We start from the raw sequence: 13,987 nt of genomic DNA on the forward strand, positions 1-13,987 counted from the left end.
GACATAGCTCCATTACTTAATGATTTTTATAGTTACTGTTTGTATTTTTTTCCTTATACATTCCTCATTGCAGCTGATGCCAGTGGTTACTAGTTCTATACATGGCAGGCATAAAGATAACCCATTTTTGTCTGTTACATGCAAAAGAACTTGAAGATTATTACTTCACTATTCTGTCTTTTCACGTTACTCTACACTAAACAGACTTTGTTCTCTTAGTATTTTCCTATTGATCACATATGTTTAAACTTTGGATTTTTTCTGTCTGCAATTTTCTCTAAATGTGGTGTTTAATCTGCATACTGTACGCCAACTGAGGTTTCACTGCCGCTGACCAGCATAAAATTCTTGTTTCTTATGTCTTAGATATTCAGTGGCAAATTAGCCACATTTTTCTCTTCTTTCCTGGCTGCATTCTCCTGTTGAACTGCGATCTTCTGTAACTTTCAGATTTTTCCTGTCTTTTTGCTGTCTGGCTAGTATTTCCCCAGGTATTTGAATTTATTTTCTTGATCATCATTGTAGTAATTGGCCTCTATAGAATTTCAGACCATTTCTCAGCTAATCACTTTGAATTCTGCTTCTATTCACCAAGCTGCAGTCTCTCCCAGCCTATTGTGAGCCCAGATTCTGAATGTGCACCTCCTCTGTTTCATTGTCAGTGTAACACTGAAATAAAATATGAAATAAAACTAGATGTGGGACAGGCCATTTCGGGACTCCACCTGAAATCATCTGCCAGTTTGCAAGTGAAGTATTCCTAATTGCTTTTGCATCCAGCAGTCAGAACTGCTCTTTAATTCAGGCTGTGATTTCCTACTCTGCTTGTCAGAATGTGGTATGTCTTGGATTAAAAGTCCTATCAAAGCCAAGTGTGTCACATCAGTGACTTCTTTACTCAATTAGGTCAGTTACTGTGCAACTAGAAACTAGATGTGATAGGATTTGTTGTTGACACGTTAACATTTTCTGCTTTTTATTATCATAATTGTCTTAGATGCTCAACAGTTCTCCATTTAATAACTCATTCCGTTGTCTTCCAAAGGCAGCAGTGAGGCAGCTGTCCCAGCCTCATCCTCCTGCAGGGACTGGTGGCCTTTCTCTAGGTGTGCTCAGAAATAAGAGTGTTTTGAGGTTTCTTTGGCTGGTCTTGGTGGTACATCAAGGACCATTTTACATGCTAACATGGGTACGTCTAACTTCTTCAAGCTGTTCTTTCTCTCCCCGTTTGGCAGCTCTGTCCCCTGATTAAAACCAAATGTGTTACTTCTTTGGTCATAAGCTGCTTAATTGCTTTGGTAAGTGCTGAAGTAAGAAGTGTATTTCAGTTTCCTCTTCATTATATATTGTCTGTTCTCTTTCCCTGTAGTGTAATGGGCTGCTCTTTTGATTTTCTCTGACATTTCATGTGTTACAAAAAGAGATAAGTTACCAAACTTTTGGGCACAGTGACTTTATACACCTGATCCATCTCAAACATTTTCAAAACATCTTTTCTTAGACACCATGAATTAAAAAATGAACGACTCCTTCCAAGGAATTCAAGTGTTGTTCTACAAGCCAGGTTTTAACCTCAGGAACCTAATTAGTTTCTGAAAGCAAGGACTATTCTGGTGGAAAGCTTGGTAGGCCCATGGTACTGTGTTACTTACAGTCAGTAGAATAAATTATGAATTATGATTACATTAGTTGTAACACGTATATCTACTCAGAAAAAAAAAAAAGAAAAAAGTTTTAAGTCATATAATGGCCACAGAAAGAAAAGTATAGTAACTTTTAGTTGTTTCAGGTCAGTGTACTAGTGTTAGACCTTACACTTGGCTTGCACAGAGCCAGTGCACTGGAGACTTGGTTGGGTGCGTTGTAAAACCAGGCACATAACTGGGGGAGAAGCTAAGGTAAAAGAGAAATGTTTTGAAACATCGTGCAGTTGTCTGCTAGCTGTTGGAAAGCAGTTTTCGTTGACATCAGTGGACAGGATTTCAAATCAGCTCTGATGCATCTTGAGTGTGCATGTGTGACATATGGCTGCTGTGGACTGTCGGCAGTAAATGCCCTGAGAGAATCTCACTTGTTTCCCTCTCCAGAGGTGGTGTTTCGCCTGGCTGCTGGAAGCAGTTACTCTTTTGGGGTGCCTTGGATGTAATCACACGCAGAGACATACTGGAACATCATCTTGAAAATGTTTGTTTCTTTTTATTAATGAGTTTGTTGCACTCTGACACCTGAAAGAGTTCCAGATGTAGAAATCCACCATTTGCCAGAGAAGAATGGACTCTACGTGCAAGCAGTGGTCATACAGATACAGAGCCTTATCGCACTTAGGCTGTCTGGAGGTGCAGTTACATGCTTTTGTTTCCCTCTGTTCTTTAAAACCATTATTCTTGCCCCCGCAGCTCTCACAGCTGCAGAGTACATCACCAAGACTCTTTTCATAGCAGAGCAGACAAGTAATACTTCCGTCTTGCACGTGTGGCTTTGTCTAATAGGACGTCATCTGGATGTCATCCGGCTTTGGTTTTGTGGATGTGCAGGCACACAGTTAGTGGAATTTGAGCTTCCAACTACCTTTGATTGAAAAACATCTTTGATTCATCACTGGAAAAGACTTTGTGTTTTGGAAATGAATCTTAGAAAATAGGAAGCAAATCAGCCATTTCTAGAACTTGACCACAGTGAGCTTGCTCATGGTCCAGCGTTATCGTGTTGTGATCAAGTTTTCGGCTGAAGGCATTATAAGGCAATACAGCTCCTGAGGCAGTTGTGGAGTATACCTTGGTTTACTGGAATTTCATTTGGGAACCAGTAATCTCAACCATACTGGACTAGCTTGTAAGATGGGATGATTTGGTGAAGAGTGGTCATTCAGAGATGAACATATAGACAGACAAAACTCTTTCCCATTTAATAGAGTTTCCTGAACAAGGGCACATTTATAGAGTAACTTTTCTTTTAGTCATTTGCAAATTATGTACTTTTGGTTGCAAAACAGTTGCCCTTAAAAAAAATATCATTTTCTTTTTTTAAACTTTTGTGGAGGAGATGAAAACCTCTCCCAGAAACTTCCTTAATGTTTGAGAAGATTTACTTCTTTGGTCTTCAAACAAGGGACAGTTTCACTGGAGTGCCAGCTGGTGATTACCCTGGTTTTTCATCTGCAGAGTAAGTGGCCTGAGTCTTTTTGTTGTAAGCTGGCATGACAGAAACAACCGCAAAGACCAGTTTCCTTAATGGCTGTCACTTGCTGCATTTAATTGCAGGGAAAATAAAACATTGTATTGCATGGTGAGTCTTATACAAGCATGAGAAGTACGATAGCGTTTCTTTTTGAACCAATGTTTCTTAGTATTGCTGATTTCCTTCTTGGGCAAGGCAGCCTATGCACGTGGCAGAAGATGTAGCTGATAAAATAACAGGATTTTGGGCCTGTGCAAGCCAAATGAAAACTGCTAAAAGAATGCAGCTATATTTGACTGAGCAATGTGAAACATTGTTCCAGGAATTGTTTTGGGTTTGATGCTGCCGTCTTTGTGGCATTACTTGCTATACAAAATACCACCCTGCATATATAAAGTTGACAGGTTCAGAATCCATGGGATAAATTGCCTCCTACTCCAGCCAACTCTCGGCTGTGGCTTGCAGGAGTTGCCATCTCTCTAACAGTAATTTTAGATGCAGTGAGAGCTCTTCTGACTGATGTGTCTGAAGTAGCTGACAGCATGAAAGGCAAAGTGATCTAGTTATCTAATGAATGTATCATTACATAATGATACATTCCATATTAATCTCCCAGAATTGTCTCTCAGGATCCTTCAGATTATAGGTGCAGTTGTTAATAACTTTGGCACATCCATTCTAATTACATGGGTTTGTTTGTTTTATTTTATTTTGCCAGAAACCAAAGAAATTCAGGGACAACTCAGTAAGCCACTGTCAGGAGTGAAAAGAAAAGTTGACAACTGAAAGTTTGTAATAAAGGAATAATGGGATTTGATGATAGAGACAGTGGTTATTTAGAAAATTGTTCCAGGCAGATTTCATGTGGATAAAATTTATACTGAAGGATGTTGTATCAGAGGTTTTAATTTTGTTGAAAGCACATCTGGACTTGGGTTATTATAAGAACCCAACAGGTCTGTGTAGGACGTGGAGGAGTGCAGGAGGATGGGTGTTACCTGTGGGCAAGAAGCATCCAAACTGACAATAAAAATCATGGAATGGGCATTTGGGTTGGAAGGGATCTCTTGGGGTTATCCAGTCTGGCCCCTTGCTCAAAACAGGTCTAATTGGAGCAGGTACAGGAGTCCTGAACATCTCAAATCCTCTCCTCCCGGCAGCCTGTTCCAGTGTCTTGGTTAAAAAAACCAACCAACTGACCGACCAAAAATGCCATGGGATTAAAAATCCTACTGTGTAACTGGAACTTCCCGTGTTTCAGCTTGTGTCCTTTGCCTGTTTTGCTGTCAGCATGCGTCCTGTGCAGTCTGGCCCCTGCTGGCCCTATGGGCTGTAGTTGGGCCACCCTCACCCTCTCCTTTCTCTGGCTGGCTGAGCAAGAAGGCACCAGTGTCTCAGCTCCGTCTTGTGTGTTGTGTTTGCCATCCCCTGACTTTTCTTCCTCTTTTCAGTCAGTAGTGTCCATTTTATTTAAGCCGAGGGAATAGGGAGTCTCTGAAAAGTGGTTTGGGGCTGTTCAGTTGAGCAGCTTGACTGAGTTCCTAAAGATTAGCAGTGCTCTGTATATCCAGGTGGGGGGCTCTGCTAATCATTGACAGGTGAAAAACAGATGATGAGGAATACCTGTTGCTGTGAGCCTGGAGCCGTGAGGCTTTTTCCATCAGCATCGACCTTTAACTACAGCTGTGGCCACCAAGAGTAATCACTAAAGGTCCTACCTCATGAATGTGCTTGGCCTAATCCTCCAAAACTGTTTTGTGTCCACCTGTGGCCTTACACAGGTGGAAACCAGGTGCACTGGTGCCTAAGCAACCTGCCAAGGTCACCGAGTACCCTTTGGTGAGTGGAACCCAGGAGTTTTCTCCCAGTTGACAAAATGGAAAGAAAAAACAGCATAAGGATTGATGAGTAAATGTACCTGTAGTCTCCGGAACACAGTGCCACAGCTTATTATTGAGAGCTTAGCAAGTATTTGTATGTGTAACGAAAATATCCCCTGATAAAGTGAGCACATACAAAAGGTAGACGTTCGTTTTTTTCATGCTAATACCTATAGGTAAATACATTTCCTCTGTGAGGTTGCCCTTGCAAGCTGTCGTGAACAGTTCTGTTACTCCTCCAAAACACGTGGCATTGGCATTTTTTGGAAGCTGGGTATTGAAGAAGGCTGTGTGACCCCGTTTCAGCCACTTTCCTGTATTAAAAGGACTTTATCTCTCAGGCTGTGGGAGTCTGTGCTTTATCATTTAGTCTTTTTATCTCGTTTTGCCATTTAGCTAATTTTGAGGCATAGTGTACTTGGAAGTGGTTGAAAGGAGGTGTCCAACCTCCCTTTGAGCACTAGGTGGTGCTCCGATATTTGCAAAGAAGCGGCTCTTGGCGATGCAGTCCCGAGAGCCTTGTTGCATCTATTTGCATGGGATTCTTCATTAATTTTAACCACCTTTTTCATTAAATAAGTCATGCTTTCGCTGCAGAATATTCTAACGTGCTTGGAAAGAGCAGCCACACACCAGAGATGTATACACATGGGAAGGGGAGGATGTGTGCGTGCATACTTGAGGCTGTGTACCCGTTCTTCCACATGAATGCCATGCATATTTAGGTACGATCTTTCACTAAACCTAGTACCCCTTCTATTTTTATCTTTTCTCTGTGTTCATTCTCTTCCTGTAGTATCTGGGAATGGCAGTTGTGGAGCAGGACTGCATTATGCCACCTGTTTTCTAGTTACCTAATAGCAATGCTGTCCTTGCCTTGCCTGATGTGCTCTCTTATGGCACACTGTAATGACCGAGTTACGGCTTCAAAGCCTGAACATCCCCAGTTCACTGGGGAGAAGGGATGAGCAGCGGTGTGGATCCAGTCCTTGCAGCTGCCGGACCAGCAGAGGTTGCTCGTGGCAGCTGCAGAGCCAGCAGGCTGGGCAGGGACAGCAGCCCTGTTCTGGCTCCTTCTGCAGGTTTCTGCACTGCAACAGAGTCTGCAGAAGTGGGAAAGGTGAGTGAACCACATGAGCTGCCTTTGCCTTGTTTTTGGGAAAAACAAGGTGGGGGGTTATACTTAAGTAGCCTGGATATTTAATCCATTAAATCTTGCTGTCCTTCTGTGGTTGATGGTTGTTCCTATTGGTGTAATAGACTTTGATGATGGTTATTCCCATTTTACAAAAGGATGAAGTGGGAAATACAACCACCTTTTTGTAAAAGTGCCGAGCATCGAATGCACTAATGCAGGGGATAATCTGTCAAGGTGAAACCAAGCTATTTGACCAAAACCATGTGCAGGTTTATTATTCTTCAGTCACTGCCTGCATCGAGCAGAGACCTTCACATCTCTGGGGACTAATGCAGGCTGCTCAGAACTGTGATGACAAAAGTCCTCTGCTCTGGAAGAGAAGTAATTTTTGTTAGCTCATCAAAGAAATCTTCATAAAATTGACCTGTAAAAGGCCAGTAGGAATGGCAGAGTTTAAGAACAGGATTCAAACTACCCACTCTGCTTCCACTGCCGCAAAGGATTTTACTTTCTGACAACTTTACTCCTGGGAAGCTGCTGAACAGCTTTTGCCATGAGAACTGTTCACAGCTAACTTGTCATTAGCCTGACAGCAGATTAAAGGGTATATGACCACAACATCTGTGCTAGCTGAGGTCTGGATTTAGTCCACCTACGTTAGAATTAATATTTGACACAATCTAGGAAAAAATCTAGGAAGTGTGTTAACTTCAGCATTTGGTTAAACAGTAGTGCAGGCAAAGTACTTGCTTTACGTGCCCATAGTAGTGAATAAGAAACCTGTCAGCAGGGTTGTTTGCGTACTTCAGGGCATCGTAAATCTTTACTGCACCGTTACATGCTCTGACTGTTCAAGCTGGATGCAGCACGTTTGGTCTTTGGATCGTTCACAGACTCCTGGGTGTTAACGCTCACTGGTGTCAGCGGGCCGAGGGACACCCTTAGCTGTGATTCCAAGGCAAACAATTGGTTCTTGCTAAGAGCAATTTTCAGAACCTTATTATAAGCTGAGATAATTTCAAGATGCTGAAGGCATTAGGTTAACCTGAAGTGCTCGTGAGAGCTTTCGTTCAGGATTTGTAGGTGTTTTCCTTTTGAACCTCTACTTCCAGCTGCCCATAATGATCTGAGACTTGAACCATTCTGCTGGAAATTTTCCAAACAGCTTCTACTGGGAGTTGAAAGTTGAATGGAAGACTTGAATAAGAATGTGTGGAAAACAAGTTGAAATATTTTCTCAGTCCTAATAAATAAGAAAACAGACAAATAATAAGCAAACAAACAAAATTAATAAAAATTCAGTGTTCCTCCAAAGAGCTTTTGTTTTGAAAGGCTTGGAAATTGAAAGCTGGAGTTTTGACAGAGGAAAGGTGTATGAAAGGAGACTACCTTTGAGTGTGACTATCAATGTTAATGTTTGGATGAGTTTTGAGCCTTTCAAAACTGTTTTTCCTGTACATACAATACAGGAAGGGTTGTGTAATGGGATGTGCACAGGTATCTGAGTGTATGTGCAGCCCTGTTGTCCTTTCTGGGGTCACATGCAGATGCTAACCTCCTATTTCAAAGTCAGAGACCCAGCATCCAGCAGCTGACCATGGCAGTGTGAGTTCTGCCACTACTGATGGATTCTGCAAAGCACCTAAGCTGTATCCTGAAATGCAATTATGCAAGTGCCCCAAGTCTGTGAGATGAGGAGTGTTACAGATGCTTTTCTGAGTCAGGGAATGGCTCTGCTTTCGCTATAATCACTGTCACACTCTTCCTGAGTTGGTGGAGGCAGGTAGGAAAATGCTGAGCACTACTGACTACTACTAGAGAAATTATATGGGCCCATGTAATTAAGGAGTACAATAATATAACTTGTGATCTTCAGCTTTATAAAGTACATCATGTAGCATGCATTAAATGGAGAGATACTCCCTTCAAGATGAGGTTTAGCTGGTCTTCTAAAGCTACACCTGTCTTCATGGAGCAGGAGCAGCAGTGTGGGGTCCTTCATGTGTTTTAGAGAAATTGCATTCCAACATCATTAGAAAAATACCATGAATCCTATAACTAAGTACTTAATTATGACATGTAATTGCAGAGGGTTGGAGTTAAGGGTTGAGGATTTCAGTTCTTGACTCTCTTACATGAGAGACTGGAGGGGGAAAGAATAGGTTACACTAATCACGCCTACATACTACATAGAAAGCCTGCAGAATTTGCATAATCTAGTAAAAGCTGATTTCTTCCTTAGCAAATTGGCAGAACAGCCAGATAACGTTGTTGTTGTGAGGTGGGAATGCAGATTTCTAAATCTGGGAAGAAAGTTTTGGGTCTTCAGCCTTCAAGGGCTGTGCTCATCGAGAGCCCTGCACATATGGAGTGGATTTATTGAAATCCCAGTCAAAGGTGATGATTAACTTGGTCAGTGCTACACAGACAGAAATATCCCCACATTACTTGGCAGCAGAAGGTCTGGGCAGCAATGGCCATGTGCCAAAAGCATGTGCATAAGCCAAAAGGTATCTGAGAAGCTGGGTACCAGTAGTAGTGGGAGTCAGGTAACTGGATCTGGAGGAAGTGGCACCTGTTTATGGCAGGGGAAGCGTTCTAAATGCAGCAGTGTTTCACCTGTTTAAAAGATTTCCAGTGTTGATTAAAATTTTTGAAATTTTAACCAATCTTAATTAGTTTCTAATAGTTGGCTAGGACTTCTGTGAAATTTTCATTAGGTAGGATTTGCTTTATACAAGGAGAGGGGGGAAAAAGAGACTTCCAGAATTCACCAGTGAACTTCTGAATGCGAGGTTTAGTTTGAGAATTGTCTGTAGTCGAGACATTGCCATAGAAATTGCAGTTGCCAGATGTTTCTCAATTTGAAAGTGATCTTTCTGACTCTCTGAAGAAAAGCCTGTCGAGAAAGTGGTGGGAGGACCAACAGCAGCAAAGGGGCTGTGGAATTGGAGCTACAAAACTTGTACCAGTGCCTGTGGCAGAAACATGGACAGGGGAGGAGGAGGAAAATGAGATTTGAGAGACAGCTAATTGAGAGCTCTATCTGCACAGTGCTGTGGATTTATGTTGTGCCTGGAAAATATCCTGTATTAAAGGAACTGTGAAGGGTAGAAGATGGGTTGAATTGCACAACATAATAAGTGTGCATTGCTGAGGATTCATTTTGGGTCTTAAGGTGCATTACAATGCTGAAAATGAGAGCACTTTCTGCCACTTAAAATGCTGTTCGTTAAATGCCACCAGTATGTTTGAAGTCTTGTTTCTTGCAAAATTGTCACCAACATTTAATGGCTTAGCTGTTTCTGCACCTTTTTTTCCCTTTCCCTTTTCTCTCCTAAATGGATATTTTTCTTTTAAAGAATTATTGGTGATAGGAAATTACTCATAATGTACAAATGGAATTTTTTGTACAGCTGCTTTCAGCCTACTTGCCTCAGAAAAACAAAATTTATGTGATTTTAGTCTGCATGTTATGTGTATCTGACCACTGTCTTGTGTCCTCCCTTTTCTCCCCAGTAAGTCTGAAATTACTGGCAGATTTCAGGCAGAGGGATAATGATGTTCCTCCAGGTTTCACAGTAAAGCAAAGAGGGAAGAAACCTTCTAAGGCATCTTTAAAGAAAGACTTCATTGTGAGCTCAACCCTAGTTACACATCAGAGAGTCCAGGTGGGTTTCAGCCTTTATTAAATGCTTGAGCTGAAGAGAAGTTACAGGTAAAACAGTTGGGGAAGGGAAACAGGAGTAGAAAGAACCAGGGCTCATTACTTCTTGTGTTTGCTTGTCATTTAGTAAGGACAAGTAGTCCTAACGGAAGGCAGAGTGTAGTGGTACAGAAGTGTATTTGCCTAGTACTGTTGCCATCTGAAGTTGTGCATACAGGCCCTCTTGTTCAATCAAACTGAAGGGCATACAGTGCCTGGAAACTAAGAAGACAGACATGTTTGATGAAGCAGCAAGTGCTTTGCTCTGTGATAAAGTGACAGTCACTATTTTGCTCACCGTCCCTTTGCTCTCTGAAAGGCATCTCGCTGTAGCAGTCCCGTCACTGACTGTATGAAAGGGAGTGATGCTGTTTGGTTTGTCTAAGCTAGAATTGCTTGACAGCTTTTAGAGTACAAGTATCCCATTTATTCATAGAATCACAGAACGGTTTGGATTGGAAATGACCTCAAAGCCCACCCAGTTCCAACGCCCCTGCCACGATCAGGGACAACTCCCACTAGCCCAGGTTGCCCAAAGCTCCATCCAGCCTGGCCTTGAGCACCTCCAGGGATGGGGCAGCCACAGCTTCTCTGCGCAGCCTGTGCCAGGGCCTCACCACCCTCATAGGGAAGAATTTCTTCCTTATGCTAAATCTCCCCTCTTTTCGTTTCAAGCCATTCCCCCCTGACCAAGAGTCCCTCCCCAGCTTTCCTGCAGGCCCCCTTTAGGTACTGGAAGGCCGCTGTAGGGTCTCATTTTCTAACTTCCATCACCCTTTATTTAGCATGTCAGAAGACTGGTCATGTTTTTTTTTTTTTTTTCCCCTCTCCTGGGTGAAAACTGTTTGCACAAATGGAGTTGGCCAGCTCATTAAGTATTTTGGCATCTATTAATGTAATTTAGCTTGACATGTCTTGTTTGATGTTTCAACTTCATCATTTTACGTAACATTTTTGTAGAGACTCCAATTGTTTTAAATGGTTTTGATTTTGCTCTTTCAGCTTCATGGTTTTATCCGCAGGGGACTGTCACATCTGAGATGTCCTTACCTGAAAGAAAAGCACTCCTAGCCCACTGGTTGAGCCCATTTTTAAAGCTCACTGAAGTGACAGCTTTTGTCTGGTGTTCTGAATACATGAGAACGCAGCGCTACTTGAAAAGCTAGGTGTCCTGTTCCCTGGGGAGGTAACACCTAAAAGCATTCAGCTGAAAATAAAGCGAAGCTGTCTGAATGTTAGAATGGGAGAACACTAAAGCTAATAACAGCGAACAGTTTAAAGCAATAGAAGTAGTATTTCTGGGGCTCTTCAGCAAGCAGGTGATGCTGTGACGGTGCTTCTACCTGTGGCCTGCTGGGGGAGCATGAGTCTGCGAGCGGCTGCTTTGGAGGAAGGTGGAGGTGGATCTGGCTGCAAGCCCTGATTCCAGCTCCACAGATTAGGATTTTATCCCTGTCTTTCTTTTCAGTTTCTATGAAGTCCTTTTGTGGTAAAGGTAAATCTGAAGTGGTGATTAGTCCAGAAGATTTAATGATCTGTGAGCTCTGAGGAGCTGTTTTAAATAACTCATAACAGGACTTAGATACGCACTGTTAAGAGATTCAGCATACATCTACAACAATAACTTCTGGATCCGATTCTGAGACTCTGAGGAAGGCCGCTGGTCAGGTCCCACACTTCAGCCTGTTGTCTGAAGAGTATGAGGCCAACATCTACTAAAGGAAGGCACCAACACATACTGCAATAGTTCTTTGTAGGTTCTACAGAAAAAATAGGAAAGATGAGAAGAAAGATACCCGTGGGCTGGCCATTTCAACAAAGTCTAATTTTTGCCAAAGAGAGTGCTCAGCAAACTTGCATGCACTTGTAATTTATTTATTTATTTCTAAAAAATGTAAGTACATGTTAGTGCATGTTATAAATTCTGACAGTGCATAACAGTGCATAAGCAGATTACCTTATATAGGAGTCAGATTCATGTCTTCACCCGAAAAGTTGTAAATTTTGTGTTTTTGTCCTTTAATACCATCTAATTTTTTATAAAAATATTCTTGCTCTCCCAGAACATTTCAGAGAGTGCCTACAGCCTGGCATAGGAAGCAGCAAGGTTGTTAAATAAATGTTTCTCCTAAAACTGTTGCCAGAATTTTGGGAAGTTTCAGGGCTCTCTTTCCAGAAAGTTTTCTTTCTGTATGAGGAGAAATACTCATTCAGTATGAGGATTGTTCTTGCTTGCTGGCCCAACCTGTTCCCAGTGATTTTCACACAAACAGCTTGATCGCTAAGACCAGTGTTTGAGCACAGCTTTTTCCTGGGACGGCACAGAGTTTTACAAAATACAGAATCAGGAGATCAAGACGGGTCTTTTTGACTCTGATCCAGCTTCTGCTGAGGTTTTATGCAGTCTTTGTATTGTTTCAGTGGGAGTTGATTCAGGTCCTTTTGATTTGATTTCCCTCAGATCGGATTTCGGAGTCACTGAGTCACTGGGAAAATCGAAGGAGCAGCAGACACGAAGCTACCCACTTAAAACAGCAACGTGCTTTGTGACTCCTAAACTTCCAGATACGTGGGCAATGGGCCCTGAGCCTGTGTCAAAATTTCATGCATGCTGCCGCTCCTGATTGCATATATAACCCTCAGTAGAGGCAGGATTACTAATAGCATGTAAAGGTGCACTTTCCAGATACCTCAGAGCTTTTGTAATTCCAAGAAATATTTGGATAGTTTCATGTGAAATTTCTTGAGTAATAAGCTGAAGGAGTCACGGTGCATTGCAGGCTGGGAACTGTTTTAAGCACAGGTGGTTGCTCCTAGTCAGCCAGAGATCGTAGAGATTACAGCTAAGAGCACGGATTGGCAAACAGGTAGAAAAATATTAACTTCAGGCTCACTGATGGGACAGAATTATCTGTATAGTGAAAAAGAATAAAGCCATATGAAAGGCGAGATCCTAGTAAAAATTAATTGCCTGTATGTTAACATGGGGAATCATCTCAACTGCCCTTCTCTTAGACTGTGATGAGGCAGAAATTGCACATGACCAGTAGAAACAAATGGCCTGAAACCCCGATTTCCTGTTTACTCCATCGTAAGAGATGGATTTCATCTCTAGGATGAAATTTCTAGTCAAAACTAGAGGGAGAGGACAGAGATGCTCATCCTGGAACAGTAGAATAGTGCGGTACTCAGGAAGGACCCTGAAGTTGGGATAACTGTATGTTACCAGCTGCATGTTCTGCCTAGCTCAGAGCAGGGTGATAAAATTGTTCTTCCACCTTCCCATGCAACCTCTTTACTCCCTGAGCTGCTGTTCCACCACTCTGTTGTTTCTTATGAGAAGCTTTGGAAGATCTGCTTTTGTTTTACTGCAGAACAGAAGCCCTTTGGAAATCTGCGAGCTTTCCAGGACAAGAGATCATTTCCTGCCCAGCTTACCAAGTGCTCTGCTTTCTGGTTATGAGCTTCCTTGGCAGCCACCTTCCAGACAAACTGTTTCTCCCTGCTGCAGAGTTTTTTATGAGCACAGTTCTGTCAGAAATGCTTAGGTTTAGCTTCCAGAACTTAGCTTCATGCTAACAGAGTGCCTGCTACTCCCATCAGTTTCAGAACTAAGTACAATATATATATATTTTTTTTATTCAGCTGTACTTCAATAAATGTTTCTCCTGTGCACAGAGCCATAGAATACATACTCCTACTGCATATTCACACATAGAAGGATAAACAAAAAGCCTAAGCTAGCAAAACCTACACATATATCCAAATGCTTTTCCCTGCTGCTTGCGAAAGAAGGAATAAAGAGAAAGATTATTCTTTTTGTCTTCGCAGTAGGTGAACTGAGATCGCTGATTTCAGTGGCCCTGGATTTTACCATAGAAAGGGGCTGCGAAAACTGAACTAAAGACAGCAACCCTGAAACTGTCAGTATGTGAATATAAAGCAGACAGTCACTGCTGGGTTTTCTAATGCTGGTAATTTTTCCACTGATGTGAAAAGCGTAAGGAAAATTATTTCTGTCTCAGTAGGTATTGCTTGGTTAATAGTGTGGTCGTGATTGAAGAGGCTGTGTGTAATTGTGATGAG

General features: G+C 42.0%; 1 protein-coding gene across 1 annotated transcript in view; it reads left to right on the top strand.

The window, feature by feature from the left end:
• Positions 1-13,987, top strand: part of NME7 (NME/NM23 family member 7) — a 93,124-nt gene that overhangs the window by 739 nt on the left and 78,398 nt on the right. The gene's annotated exons all lie outside the window — the stretch shown is intronic.

Source organism: Aythya fuligula, chromosome 1, assembly GCF_009819795.1.
Source record: "Aythya fuligula isolate bAytFul2 chromosome 1, bAytFul2.pri, whole genome shotgun sequence".
Taxonomy (NCBI): domain Eukaryota; kingdom Metazoa; phylum Chordata; class Aves; order Anseriformes; family Anatidae; genus Aythya; species Aythya fuligula.